Source organism: Notamacropus eugenii, chromosome 6 (assembly GCF_028372415.1).
Source record: "Notamacropus eugenii isolate mMacEug1 chromosome 6, mMacEug1.pri_v2, whole genome shotgun sequence".
NCBI classification, from domain to species: domain Eukaryota; kingdom Metazoa; phylum Chordata; class Mammalia; order Diprotodontia; family Macropodidae; genus Notamacropus; species Notamacropus eugenii.
In genome coordinates this window covers 199,799,299-199,814,251 of record NC_092877.1, presented here as the reverse complement: position 1 = coordinate 199,814,251, position 14,953 = coordinate 199,799,299, and the positions used below count along the sequence as shown (strand labels likewise).

General features: G+C 36.3%; 1 long non-coding RNA gene across 3 annotated transcripts in view; it reads left to right on the top strand.

Annotated features, from left to right (window-relative positions):
• The window catches only part of LOC140512579 (uncharacterized), a 56,243-nt gene that overhangs the window by 14,482 nt on the left and 26,808 nt on the right, over positions 1-14,953 (top strand). For 2 of the 3 annotated variants that reach the window (XR_011969842.1, XR_011969841.1), the window contains exons 2-3: positions 10,759-10,812; positions 12,468-12,571. This is a non-coding gene — a long non-coding RNA (uncharacterized lncRNA). Of the gene's footprint in view, positions 1-10,758; positions 10,813-12,467; positions 12,617-14,953 lie in introns of all 3 variants that reach the window. The other variant, XR_011969843.1, reaches the window with a different exon arrangement.

The following is a 14,953-nucleotide window of genomic DNA, read 5'->3' as shown; positions in this document are numbered from 1 at the left end:
AAGGTGGTTTCTTGATCAATGAAGAAAAAAAGGATCACTTTATATTTGTTCTCATAATCTTGGCTTGAATAAAAATAGTGTCCCTGACAACAACAAAAATTCACTTATGACAATAACAATAAAAAACCAGTCTACTTTGGCTTGTCTACATTTTCTTTCCAGATGAAATTATTTTTAAGGTGGGTATAATATTAAAACTTGATATTTACAGAGCACTTTCAAGTTGGTAAAATGCTGAACATATATTCTCTCATTTGAGCCTCTCAAATACCATGTGAGGTTGGTCCTATAGGTACAATTATCCCCATCTTACAGAGAACCAAATTCAAGCAATTTGCCAGTATTTCTATAGCTCAGAAAACTGAGGAGCAGATTTGATAGCAGGCCTTTCTGCTCTCAGAACGGGCATACCATTCACAGAGACACCTTGCCTTGCCATGTAATGTTCTGCTAAGCAAAGTGTAGAGTTCCATCTGTAGCAAGGAGGTCAAGAAGTGGGGAACACATCTAAATACTGTACTGCTTTTCTAGAACATAGTGTGCTAAAATACAAAAAACATATATAACTTTCACCCTTCAGCTCACACATACTTTAATTAATGTTATGGGCTATGCTTTAAATTGAAAGAAGTGCAAGAAATCAAGGTTAGGGACACTCGATTCTTCATTTAAAGGGACAGGAAAGGGGGAATAAAAGGAGACAGTTATGTAAATGAAGAATTCAGTAATCTCAATGTCAATTTTTTTTATCTCTTGTCAGTTTCAATGATCTCTAAACTGGAAGGTTATGTTTTCTCACTAGTCCTGAAATGAAGGAATCTAGTAATAGAGTTTTACACCAGGAAATATCAATCCTATTTTGAATTTAGTGGGCTCTACTCATCCCTCTCTCCCCTTCCAACCCCAACTGTGCAAGAATTTCTTTATTACAATAGACTGCAGAAGACTCTTACTGGTTTAGGACTCAGTAATTAGAATGGATGGTTGAAGAGGAGCAAAGGTGATGGAAAACCTTTGATCCATGCCATCCTAAATAGGTCCTATTTTGGTGACAAGGTCAGTGGGAGGCTACTTTGTAGAACACAACATTTCCCCAGTAACTTCTCATTGGCCCAAGGCTATGGTAGCTAAAGCTAAGGTATTTCTAAAGTCCCAGATGTTTGGCATTGTGTAGACCCAACATCCAGATGATTGACTGAAGTTTTCACTTTGCTTCCAGATGTTGTGGCATCCTATAGACACAGCCTGTAAAGCTGGTATGATCTATTGTGCTGTAATTTTTAATTTGAGGGGTATTAATTGGATAGATTTTCTCCGTTCCTTTGTAGCCCTTAAGATCTATCATGTCAGTCTGGCAGCTGTGTATGTGAACTAAATCCACATGCATGCTACGAACCAGATTCTAATTTCAGATGCAGGCTCCCTCCCCCACCTTTCTTCCCTTCTGTCTTTCCCTAGACATCTATGCTACAGATCTATTAAAACTATTTCATCTTAACAAGAGGGACTGACTTCCCCTGAGTTCAGACCCCTAGGTAATGTCACATGGAAGAGAGTGGATTTTTTCTTCTATAGGGAATGGGTGTATAGCATGTGTTTGAAACAGAGTTGAAAATGCCTTCAGACTCAAAATTCACATGAAATTTGGATTAAAATGCATTTTGAAGCATACTGATGACATTTGAAAAAACCTGAATATGCTGGATATTTTCATTTTCATTTTGTTAACTCACCAGGAGCAAGCAGACCATATTTTAGAACAACTGCCTGTCAAATTTTGTTTCTCAAAGATGTACAGTTGCAGAAAAGTATCTAGAAAATATGTTTCTACTGGTTGGCATCGCTTTTTATGACTTCTGTCAAAACTACAAACAGCACGGTTATAGACTGAAACACCATAGGTCAAATTTCAATAAGAAAGACAAAGATACTATACAGAGATAATTGCTTTTTTTCCTAAAGGACGTTAACTCTAATGCTCCAAATAGCATCATCAAAAACAGAGGTAGAGCCTGCACTGCATCTTTCCTTAAGCAATTAAGTTACTGATCTGCCTTTTACATTTATTTACCTTGATGGAAAGATATGTTTACTCAACCTGAGTACAAATCAACATGAGGAGGCGGAAGTTCAGAGTAAATTTGACTAATGATGTTGTGTTTTCATCCTTGGAAGAGAGAAAAAAAGGTTTTTTGCCTTTGATGCTATTTTCTCTCCATTGGAAGAGATCTGAGATGATCTAAACTGTCATGTGAGAGCCTCAATGTGTTCAGTTCCTCTTTGATTCTCCCTGAGTGCCTTTCTAGGTTGATTCCTACCTCCTTCTATAAATACAGCATTCAGCACTTCAGTTGCTTAGTAAACCACACTTAAACTTTCCACTCGGCAATGTTTATGTGGAGAAATCTTTGAGGAGAATGTTGGGGAGATAATGATGACAAATTTGAATAGTACTTCTCTGAGAGAATTGACTGGTCTCATTTTGAGTATGACTTCCTCCCCCCGAAGGTGACAATATATTGGCTCATATATTTATTAGAAAGGGTAATATTATGTGAGACATAACCTAGCTGCAGTGGAGGGAAAACAGGCCTTAATATTGGGAAGGGTTCAAGTCCTGCCATGGCATCTTTAACGCAACGTGCATTTGTTTAGGGCTTACTATGTTCCAGACATTTTTCTAGACCCTGGAAATATAATATAAGACAAAAACAAAGATTCTCTACCTTCAAGATGCTTGTATTCTGCTAGAGATTACACTACACAGGCTGGCTATGTGACCCTGGTCTGGTCAAATGACCTTACTGTCTCACATAAGTCTTCAAGATTGTAAAGAACAGACCAGTTGGTTATGTGAATAGCCTTGAATTATCATAAGGATTTTGGAAGAAATAAGTGAATTCACATGTGCCTCAAAACTCCATGGGGGAAAGCTACTTTACAAAAGATATTGTTATTTTTATTGCTTCTTTGTATGGAGGAAACAAAGCATCTTATTCTAGGGAAGGTGTTTTAGAAACCCAAAATATTTCTCTCACTCAGTTGTACCTCCAAAAAGATAGCCTGTCCTGTTCTTCATACAGTACAAAAAATTGAGAGAATATATAATTCATTTAAGTAGATTTGTAGGAAAGTTGAAAAGATTCATCTGGCTTCTAATCCAATATCCTGACAATTTGTCTACATTACCTTTCAAGTGGAAGATACATTTTATGTTCTTTGCATTATTATGATTATTTTGTAAACTCACCATTTGTACTACTATTTAAAAAAAGTATTGCTGAAAAAATAAAATCTATGGAGCTGGCAATCCTAAATGGAAAAAAAATGTCAATTCTGAAACATTATGCTTTATTCCAGTATAAGTGCTGGGTTCAGAAATCAAGGTTGCTGCTTCTTTAGGAAGCAGCTCTTATTTGGGGGAAAAAAATCTGCATACTACAGCAGTGGTCCTGAATATTCCAGTAAATCACATTTTGATGTTCTAGGTAGGCAGTTCTGCAGTTGTCGCTATAGTGTCATTTTATTCTTAGAGTCCACTCTGAAGAGGCCCACAAACCATACTTTCTTGGATAGAATGACTTGTTTTCCATCTTTTTAAGTATAAGGAAGAATTTTCAGAGAGAAGAGATAGTTAAAGAAGATTGGAGAAACACTTTTCCCAGAGGCCTTTCTTCAAGCAAGATATGTGCCTCTGGAGTGGTTTAGTTGTGTTTTTTTCATCTTAAAACAAAAGGTGGGTTAAATGACTTCTCTAGGCCAAGGTGCAACAGCTACTATTTTGCTCTTCAAATTATTTCACTTGATAAAATATTTTGGAGAGGTGTCTAGATCATAGCCATTTTCCAAAGAATATACAGTAAGGAAGAATGAAAATCAATAAATACCAGAAAACTTTTTATAGGTTTTAATGTTCAGATTGGACCATTTTGATGAACTGATCAATTCACCCAAAACACTCAGTGAATTTTATGAATTTGTCAATATAGTCAAACTAGTTTGTCTTATGTTATTCACATTATCATCACTATTACTAGTATTAATTCTTTTGTGAAGATTTATTCAAATTGACCAATTTAATTGAAACAGGGGGAGGAGGAAGAGAATGCAATTGTACACAGAGATATATAGACAAAGATAAAGCATTTCTTATGAAATAATTTGCTAGGTAGTTGTTGTAAAGTGCTTTGTAATTGGAATCAGTGTCATACTACATTTATAAGAGCAGAAAAATATAATATTTGAACTGGAAGGGATCTTAGAGAGATTTCAGTTCAATTTTTTTATTTTATAGCTAAGGAAGATAAAGCCCAGAGAGGCCCAAAGTTACACAAGTAGTCCATGGTGGAGTCAGGATTCAGAACAGGTCTTCAGGAGTCAGATTAGGACTTGTTGCACTATACTTCATTGTCAAACATTAAAAGTGAGAAATTAGTAAGAAGTTGTAGGAGCAAGGGCATTTTAGATAACTTGGAAATATTCTTGGAGTATTAAAAGTATTCTTTCCCTAACTTTAATTTCATTTCATATCTTTTTTCTTCTTTCTTTTCTATCAGCATTCCTCCAGTAAGTGAGTGATGGGCTTTTCTTGATCTTTTTAGCATACCTAGAACCCCGTGTCAGCTCTTTTATCTTCCAGTGACTGACATCACTATGGATTTTCTTTCAGCAGAAAGGATTTTGACTGTTTTTAATGCCATTTCATCTTTTTTTTCTTAGCTCCCTAGTTTCATCCTGTTTTTGTCTTTTTCTATTCAACCAGACTTTTATTCCCCAAACTATTTCTCATATGTCTTATTCTCTTCTTCAGATTTCCCTAATGAACTTCCTCGATTTTTGTCCTTTTCACCTTTCCTGTTATTTTAGTTTCCCATTCTTTATCTTAGCATTCTTTTAGGCTCTTCTCTATCTCCCCTTCCTGAATCCCTATTTTTATTCTTTCTTTTACTTGTATATATATATAATATATATATATATATATATATGTGTGTGTGTGTGTCTACACCGACATACCAATATATGTACACACATACACATATACATGCATAAATACATATGCACACATACCAATATATGTACACACATACATATATACACACATAAATACATATACACACATATATAAAAATATGCACACACACAACATGAGTTTTTGTCAGAAAAAGCCCAAACAATTGACTTAAGTAATTTCTGTTAATTTTCACATGATTTTGTTGTTAAATGTCACCATGAACTCCTCTACCCAGCTTCTTTCCCCTCCCAAATTCCTATCATGTGCCTTCACTAAGTTGTTCAATATATGTAATATTTATAGAACATGTCTTATGTACAAAGTCCTTCTGTTTGTTCTCAGTGTCTTCACATTCTACCTCTTGCTCTCTGCTTCTTTCACAAACCTCCCTGTCCATCCCACTTTCCCCCCGTCAGTCTGGGTAGCATTGAATTGGAAAATCATAGGATCACAGAGCTATAGATTTAGAGTTAGACAGAACCTTAGAGGTCATTGAGTCTAACCCTCTCCTCTTTTATAGATGGGGAAACTGGCAACTAAAAAGGTTAAGGACTTAACTAAGGCTACTGTGTCATATTGAAGTGCAAGTTGAGTTCTTCCTACCACACTTATTCTAGTACATTCTTCTTGGTAGTATTCCTCATTGTCAAGATCAGTGAGTCCCAAACCTTTTCAACTATGGGGACACCTTTATTAATGTGAAAAAATTCTGAGAACTCCCACATGGTAATAGTTGTATTCTCAGTATCTATTGATTGTGAAAAAAATATGTCGAAGAGAAGCTAGAATAACACTTTAAAGATACAGTAACACTTAAAATATCAATTTGTATTTTATTAACTACATCACCCACAGGAATCTGAAAAAAACAGAAATATATGTGAGGTGCATTATTCATTCGGTGCGTAGAAAAAATGTTTGCTTATTTGTGTATTTATGCAAATTAATACGTGGACCCCTTGCAGTAGCTCTGTGACTCAGAGACTACTATTATAGCTGACTTCTCACACCTATTCCATTTGGAGTAGACAGTAGAATTCATAAGTGGTGAAGGGCATTGGGGCATTGGAGGGGCAGCATGGTGGCACAGTGGATATAGTGCTAGGCATGGAGTCAGGAAAACCTGAATTTAAATCCAGTCTTGGACACTTCTTAACTGTGTGACCTCGGGCAAGTCACTTAACCATATTTGCTTCAGTTTCCTTATTTATAAAATAAACTGGAGACCCCAAATAGGGTCAAGAAGAGTCAGACATGACTGAAACGACTGAACAACAACAGTGGGCACCAGAAACTTTTAAGGAAATTCTAAAGCTCTATCTCAGTAGTCAGACTAGGAGCCCGTACTACTACTAATCATAATACCTAACATTTTCATAGTATTTTAAACTTTCCAAAAAAAGTGACTGGGAATTTTTTTTTCATTTTATTTTCACAATATACCTCTTTTCCTTCAGAAGAGAGCTGAAACTTACATGTTGGATTGACTGAATTCATAATATACTCTCTGGCTCATTTAGGAGAAAAGAAAAGTCAATTGCAAATCTATGTGGTTATTGTGAAGAGGCTGGCTAGTCAGAAGTTGTATGGAGTGTGGAAAATTGGAGGCAGTCAACCTTATAGAAAAGAAAAGTTTTATTTTTCATTCCTGAGTTCAGAGAAAAAAAAAACTTTTCTTTTCTCACTTGTTGTTGTTGGCAAGAATCTGTAAGGCTTCCACTCAAGATTAAGACAAACTGGGCCAAATTTTTGAAGAATTTCTTTATTTTTTATGTGTTCTATTTTCATGAAGTTAGTTAGAGTTGTGTGTGTGTATGTATGTATGTCTGTATGTGAATAAGTATGTAAAAATGAGAGGCCCACTAAAATCTGTCCAATTTGGCTTTAATCAATGAAAAAATCTTAATTTCCTTCTACCTCTCATTCCTAGGAAACACTATGAAGAGCAGTTGTGGTAGCAGTGTTGATGAAGACCATGGTGATTTCATATATATATATATTTCTATGTGTGATAATAAGGAACTGGTTTATCTGAAATAAGATTCATCCTAAAGAAAACTGGGAAACCTGCTATGGTTTGTGGAGGATACATTTACTCAGAATTGCTTACAAGTACGAATAGGACTTTCTTTTTATGGAGACACAACTGGCCAAGAAGTGTTGGTTTGTTAGGTGGATATAGTTCTGTCTCTAAGTTAGGAACTGGGTTTCATCAAAAAAAAATCGTTAGCATTTGGTAAGTTTTGGAAGAATTGTCTGATCTGGAAGTTAAGGTTTCTCTACATTATGGTTATGTAAAGAGACTGGATTTCTATTTGGCTATGGTATGCAGGGTCTTCTGAATTAATCTTCTAGCTCACTGATATTTTTGAACAAGAAGGAGAAGAAAAGTTATTTTTCCCATTATAATGATTTCCATGCAAACTCTTGTGTTTTTATAACCTTGTTGGTCCTGACACTCTGAAAACTAATGATACAGAGTTAGAAAAGATCTTAGATATCAATTGTCATATAATCTGCTCATCTTTCTGAAGATGAAAATCTTCCAAATGATGATTATAGCAATAAATGGTTACAAAGAGCAAAAATTTGCTTGGTTAGTGAGACTAAAATATCATCTATGAATTCTTCAAGGTTGCTTTTTTAGGGGGTGTATTTGTTCCCCCTCCTCCTCACCCTCCAGGGATGTATGCAAAATGCTTAGCCAAGAAACAACATCTTTGTGGACATCTTCATCCCAGTTGTATAAATGAGGAAATAAAGATCCAGAGAGAACTGGTGTATAAATAGCCTCTCAAGGTCTTGACAAAAGCTAATGGAAAGAAGCAATGGGGCTGGAACTCCAAGTTCTCAATTGGTGCTTCCATCTGTCAGTATTATCCAATGAGATATAAAGAACTTTGAAACTTTAGAGTCTTATATAAATGCTCTAGCACCATCATATATGTGACCTTAACTGGGGTCTTTTTTTCTTTGTGGGAGAAGACTGGGCTATGAAAGTAGCTAGATTTTGCAGGAATGAAGTTTGGCTCTCCCTGGGGTGTGGAGGTGGGATATTAGAGGACTTTAGAGACTAATGCCCCAGGAGTCAATAAGGTTATAGAAATAAAAAGAAGGGGAAGCAAATAAAATATTATTACAACTGATAGCTGTCATTGGCTTAGGGTTGGATTGGGCCTCTCTTGAATGTGTGTTCTCTTTGTCCCACGCTCACTCCTTTTCTCTGGCGTCCTCTCTCTTCCTCTCATTTGAAGTAGAACAGTATTCCATTGATAGCTTAAAAGTCAGCAGGCTGTGGAAAAGGGTCTATGTGAAACTAGGGCTCTTCTAAGATATGTGTGTGTGTGTGTGTGTGTGTGTGTGTGTGTGTGTTTGTGTGTTACAATAGCTTCAAGTCAATTTTATTAGGTTAGCTGGATGCCTAAACCTACAGCTAAACTTTGGAAGGATGAGATTTTCAGTAATATACAACTAGTTGGGTTAAGTTCAGAGTTCTAAAGCACATAGTAAGGAAGACTAGAGAACAATTATACTATGAAGAGCCATTATCCAGTGAATTTGAATGTAGTTTGGATTAAATTATCCAAACTGGCTGTCCTCACCATCCAAATTCACTAGATAACTACTCTACTGTCAACTTCAATTTGGGGGGAGGCATGGGAGTGTACCCTTGGACTAAGGGAGTTGTTTGCAGAGATAGGCTTTGGAGGTGACTCTTCATGTTTCCTGTTGCCCAGAATTCTGATCGAGACTTAGATTCAAAATGAACCCTTGAGATTCCTTGGGGATAGATGGCATCTTGGGCCACTTCCCATAGCTTGTGTAGCTCTTGGCATCTGTGGAAGGCTGACAGGAATTTGTGTCTTTGAATTCTTCAGTTGGAAGTAGTCAAGGTGGGGCAGGAGAGTGGAGTATTCCTGGCCTAAGGAGTTCTTTTGTTCAGTCTCAGAGCTTTTTATTCATTCTCTCTTCCATTATTAATAAAACAAGGGTGTTATTACGTTACTGATCCTGGGCCCAATTGAATATTTGCCAAGAATTCCATGCTTCTACCTCACACGATGCTTTTCCTTTCTGGGATTTGTTTGTTGAATCAGTTTATTTCTTCGTGGTCCAATAATCACTAACTGGAATTCTCTCCATCTTTCATCCTTCATCATTAGAAAAAAAATGTAGTATCACTTTCAGTCAAGAAATAAATATCCCAAAATGAAAAGCAATATTTACTGAACGAAAACAACCCAGTGCCTTGCTTTTCTGATGAATAGGAATGAGAGGTGATTTAGGGCTCAGTGCATTAAAACAATGAGTTACTCACATCCATACCTCAATCTTCATAAGAAAATCAAACAACCCCTTTTATGTAAGTGGGGGGTGGTTTGATGAACTCTTCAAGTCAGTTATAGAAAAGTGTATTGGTGAAGTTTAAAGGAAATACATAAAGGAGATCAAAAACTATTTATTTTATTCTGAATTTAGATTCACAGCTGGAGCTTCAAGAAGCACTGGAGAGAGTAACCAAGCAATAGATACTCTTTACTCATATGAGTTCTGTTTATTTAGTTCCTTCCTCTCATGACCTATAGCTTTAACCTTCTACTCCAAAGCCAAAGTTGTCCTTTCCATCAAAAGGGTGTTTTTGGACCCCTTGGATCCTGAAGTCAGAAGAGATCACAAATGATTATGAATTCTAAATACAAGAATCAGAAGATACAAAATCATATGTTGTGGGGCTGTCACATAATAAATCCAGTTGCCTCCAGGCTTTAAGATCTATGCTTTTTGAAAGCTTTAAACACAGTCACATTATCTGTTCTGCCTAGAGATACAGAAAACATCGACTAACTTCTACTTAAACTGAAAATAAAAAAAGATCTCTTACTAGAACATTATTTGGGTATAAAGTGGAGTTTTATTTTGGTGCATTTTTAAATGTCATATTTAAAAATGTATTCAATTTGCATCTCAACTAGTGACTATCAGTGCTGTCGCCCATGGAAGAGAATTTGTTAGAATCTTGAACTCAATAGAAAATTCCTTGGAATTTAGGGAGCTGCATGAAACTAACGTATTTTTACAATATCTTTTAACGTGTATGGTTTAAACATTTTCTGACTGGATTTTATAATGCATTTGATAAGAAAGAGGAAAAGGCACAAAAGGTCAATTTATAGCTATTTTTCCTTTTGAAAGAGGAGTGTCTTTTCCACTACTTGAATCAAAGTAAACTTGCTAAATTCCATTTAATACTGTACTTTTTTGGTAATGCTTTTGTTTTAATAATGTTGAACTTCAATGCAATCAACTTAACTTTATTAATAGCTAGTTACGTTTCAATTAATTCATTTCAATGGATAAAGTATATGGCAATTTTTCAATCCCTTCATCAAATTAACTATCTAGATCCTTTGTCCATTCATTCACATTCACTTCTCCTTTTCTATGGTTGTTAAATGTACTTTTGTGTGTACTTTTTTTGGTTTGTTTCTTTTTTCAAATTCTGTTGAAAGTTCTTTTAAATTATCTTTGCATTCCTTATACTTTTTGGTCTTAAATGCACTTCATTACATTAATGTAAAGTGTTCCCCTGCTAGTGGAACTTTAGATTGCTTTAATTACAAAAAATATAATGTTTCGATGAAATTAAAACTCTCTCTCTCTCTCTCTCTCTCTCTCTCTCTCTCTCTCTCTCTCTCTCTCTCTCTCTCTCTCTCTCTCTCTCTCTCTCTCCTCTCTCTCTCCTGCAGGGCCATGTCTTCGTTAGAGATGGGGGATCATAATACCTAACATCATTGCAATAGGTATGCTTCTATGGTTTGGATAGCTGAGGGGTGGGGCGGCTGGAGTTGTTTGCTTGTTTTGGTTTACCTTGCTTAGTCCAATACCCAGAATTCTATGTGAATGTTGAAGGAAACCTGTTTGTTGACAATAGAGTGGGAATCTAGTCCTCATGGAGAGCCTGGGACAGAAGGTGATAAGTGCAAAATGTCAGGTCAGATTCCCATCTTCCTTCTCTTTATGCAAATTCTCCGGCGAAACCATTATACATCGTAAAGCAGGTTTTTCCATGGAAAAGCTGGCTGTGGGCACAAATTCAATTGAATTCCCGAAGAGATTTCCCACAGAGGCTCCTCCATAAAATTACAAAGACTGGGAATGCTGCCCACTATTATTATTAATTTTCTTTCCTTCTTGGTAAAATGTCTTCTGGCTTCTTTCAGAGCCATATCGTTTTCAAAGATCTGCTGTCAGGGTGAGAGCAGCTGAAGTTGAAATAGCCTGAATGCTAAATGTAGCTACAGAATGGAAACTTTTCTTGAGTCAAAAAAACCAGTGGAATATTCATTGGAACTTAATATGATCCTGGGACACAGAGTCAATGACTAAAATTTATTTGAACTATGAATTTTCTTCCCTTTGGTTGTTTTTCAGCAGTGACAGGGTAGGGGATAAGGTAAAATGTCCAATTCAGTCTGTATGCAGCATGAGAAAGTTTGAAAGGGACCCTCCAATTTTTGTCCATGTTAGGATATGTTGGGAGTGATACTGTAGCAACGAGAGCCACTGGCTTTATTAATCAGGAAACGATGCCCTCAGTGCCTAGTGCCTCTGGCTTTATGGCTTGACTTGTTTAGGGATGTTTGTTGAATGCCCTAGCATATTCCTAAGATTCATGTAGAAATGTGGAAACAGAAATCTAATGGACGTCAGGCCTTATTGCCAGCTTCAAGAGTCACCCTTTAAAGCTAACCAGTAGAAGTTATTTATGTATTTACAGCATAAAATCCCTTTTGAGAACTAGTAAACCATTTTCATTCCTTCCTTTCTCCTTCCTTCTACCCCCCCCCCCCTCCTCAGAATTCTATTCTAGTCTATGGTTAATTTAACATTAACCATTTAGCAAATTATTGCCTCAATGCATTGACTGAGAGCTCTGTCTGGGAGACTTGACTGGTTAGAGCATCATGCTAATGAGGTCATCAATTCCATTGCCATTGGGACTAGTTAACTTTACTCTATTCTATTGACCAGAGACTTCACCCCTAACCTTTGCCATCTATCCCCATATAAATGTTGGTCTCAAGTAGGCTTGGGTGAGAGCTATTGGGTGAATTAGCAGAAACCCATCATGCCTAGAAAAACAACTCAAAACACATACTTTATCGATATTGGGTCAGCAGCAGCATCTCAATAAGTGAAAGAGAACATACAGTGCTCCAAATGATACCCAAGTGGCCTTCGAGAATTCGTGTAACTTCGTTCTTTAGAAGTAGGGTGAGCACTGGGCAAAATCTGTCTGAATATTTTTAAGCATTCTAGTTCCTTTAAATCAAAGGGCCATGACATAGAGTTTAAATTTAGAAAAGAACAAGAGTTTTGAATGTAATAGCTCACATTTATGTATTATATGATGGCTACAAAGCAATTTATGTATATCCTATCTTTCCATCTTCAGAACACCCCTGCACTGCAGTGCCAATATTATTATCCCCATTTTACAGATAAGGAAGCTGATGCAACCCAAAGAAGTTAAGTATCTTGCCCAGGTTTGAGCAATTGGTAAGTGACAGAGTCAGGATTCACTTCATGTCTTCTGAGCTCCAGGTTGGTGTTTCTTTTATTAACATTCCGGCTCATGTGAAATAGAGGTTGGGAGAATTTCTTGTGGTTGGGTATGGAGAACAACTTATTGATCTTTAGCTTTTTATTACATATATATTTTAAAAAATGGATTTATTAAAAAAGGCCTTTGATAAACTTTTGAGTACACAATACCTGCTTTTCTCCTTTGTGTAAGTTGCTTCTTGACACAATATTAAATACAAAGTAAAGCAGGTTGATTTTTCCATGTGAGCAGAGTACCATTTGTGTGCTGCCACCTTAGAGGCCTTAGGACACGGCGAACTTATGTTGTTGATGCTTTTGCCAATTCATACACTCCTTAATGGATGTGCTCTTATTATCTTTCTTTGCCTTTTCTTTCTTTGTCTACCTTCTATTTTGTTCTTCTGCCCTCCTACCTTAAAAATAATTTTATTGATATCCTTTTGCTTTAACATTGCCAGTATTTGCAAATATGTCTTTCTTCTCTCCTCGACTCAGTGATCAATTAATTGCAACAAAGAATTAGGACCAGAGGATTATTGACCTGGAGTCCAAAGGAATTTTAGAGGACATCTAGTCTAACTCATTTTACAGATGAGAAAACTGAGTCAGAATCACAGATTTAGAACTGGAAGGCCATTTAGCCTTCCCCCACTCATTTTAGAGATGAGGAAACAGGGCCTCATGGAGGCTAAGTGACCTGCTCAATGTCATACAGGGAGTAAATATCAGAAGGGAAATTTGAACTCAGACCTTCTGACTCAGGAGCCACTACTCTTCTGCAGTGATTAAAAATCCCAAACAAACCCATAGACATAAAACATTTAAGCAAAACATTTAAAAAAGTTAAACCCATCAGTAGATCGTGACAGTATTTTCTCTTGCCTTCTTTTTTGACAAGCTTTATCATTGTATTTATCTAATTTTGTTTGTCTGTTCCATTTACATTGTTGTCATTCCTGTTTCTGATTGTTTCACTTTCCTTCCTTCCTTTTTTTTTTTTTTTATCCTATTCGTGTTCTAAAATTGGACAACTAGAGGGGCTCAGTGTATAGTGTGCTGGGCCTGGAGTCAGAAAGACCTGAGTTCAAATCTAACTAAAGGTACTTACTAGTTGTGTGATCCAGCGCAGGTGACTTAACCTTGCTTGCCTCAATTTCCTTTTCTGTAAAAGAAGCTAGAGAAGGAAATGGCAACCACACTTTGCCAAGAAAATCCCAAATGGGGCCATAAGGAATTAGACATGACTGAAACAACGAAATAGCAACAACAATATTCTAAAATTATAGTCTAGCTTATTTAAGACAGCTTTACTTCTGGCCTGACCGTTAACTAGCTGTATGTTTAACCTTAGGTAAATCACATCACCACTTGATGTGGTGATCTGTGAGATGCTGGGAATTGACCATATCAGAACTATCAACCTTGAAATCAAAGGCTGCTACTCCCAAGCAGGTTTGAAGAAAATTAAGATATAATTGAAAAATGTTTAACAAAATTAATAAAAATGCAATACAACACAGATAATGTTAATTTGTGGCTTTCTAAATCAATATAAATTGGCAAGGATTCTTTTCTATTTGAGTATGATGCCACTGTACTAGATGATCTTTAAGGGGTCTTCTAACTTTAAAATTCTATAATTCACTCCATTAACATTTAATTTTAATTTCTTTTTTCTTAGTTTAAAGGGTAAAAAAAGAAAAATATCACTTAAAACAAAAACCAGTAGCCAAAGTGCAAGTTAGAAAATGCAGCAATTACCTTCTTGCAGTGTTGTCTGATCTGGCATGAGAGTAAATTAATCATGTCAGATAAAAACGTCATTTGAGCTTACCGATTACTGTAGTATATTTCACTGGCACACCTTGTAGTGCCAATTATATCATTTCCTACTAGGAAAGTACTACTAGGTAATTTTACTGAGTCTGTGAGGGGTTTTGCTAGAGCATCTTGCTAGAGGACAGAGAGATCAGTAACACCAAGTCTTGAGTTACCTAATTTAGTAAATTATTAGGGTTACTTCCTATTTAGTCTAGCCCATACCTATCATTCACAAGATTATAGATTCAGAGTTGGAAAGGACCTTAAAATCTAGCTGGCCGGACTCTTATTTACAGATGAGGAAACAGAGGCCTAGAGACTTGCTTGAAGTTTCCCTCTCAGATGCAAGATTTCCATTCACTCTAAATTTTTAGTGCTGTTTTCACTAGATGATGCTAAGAATTTGAGTCAGAACACTTCAATCAAAGTCTAGGCAGCCAGTGTGAAATCTAAAGAAATGAATCCTCCTCTACAGGGGAGGAAGTTAGATTATTAGCTTCATTTATACAACAA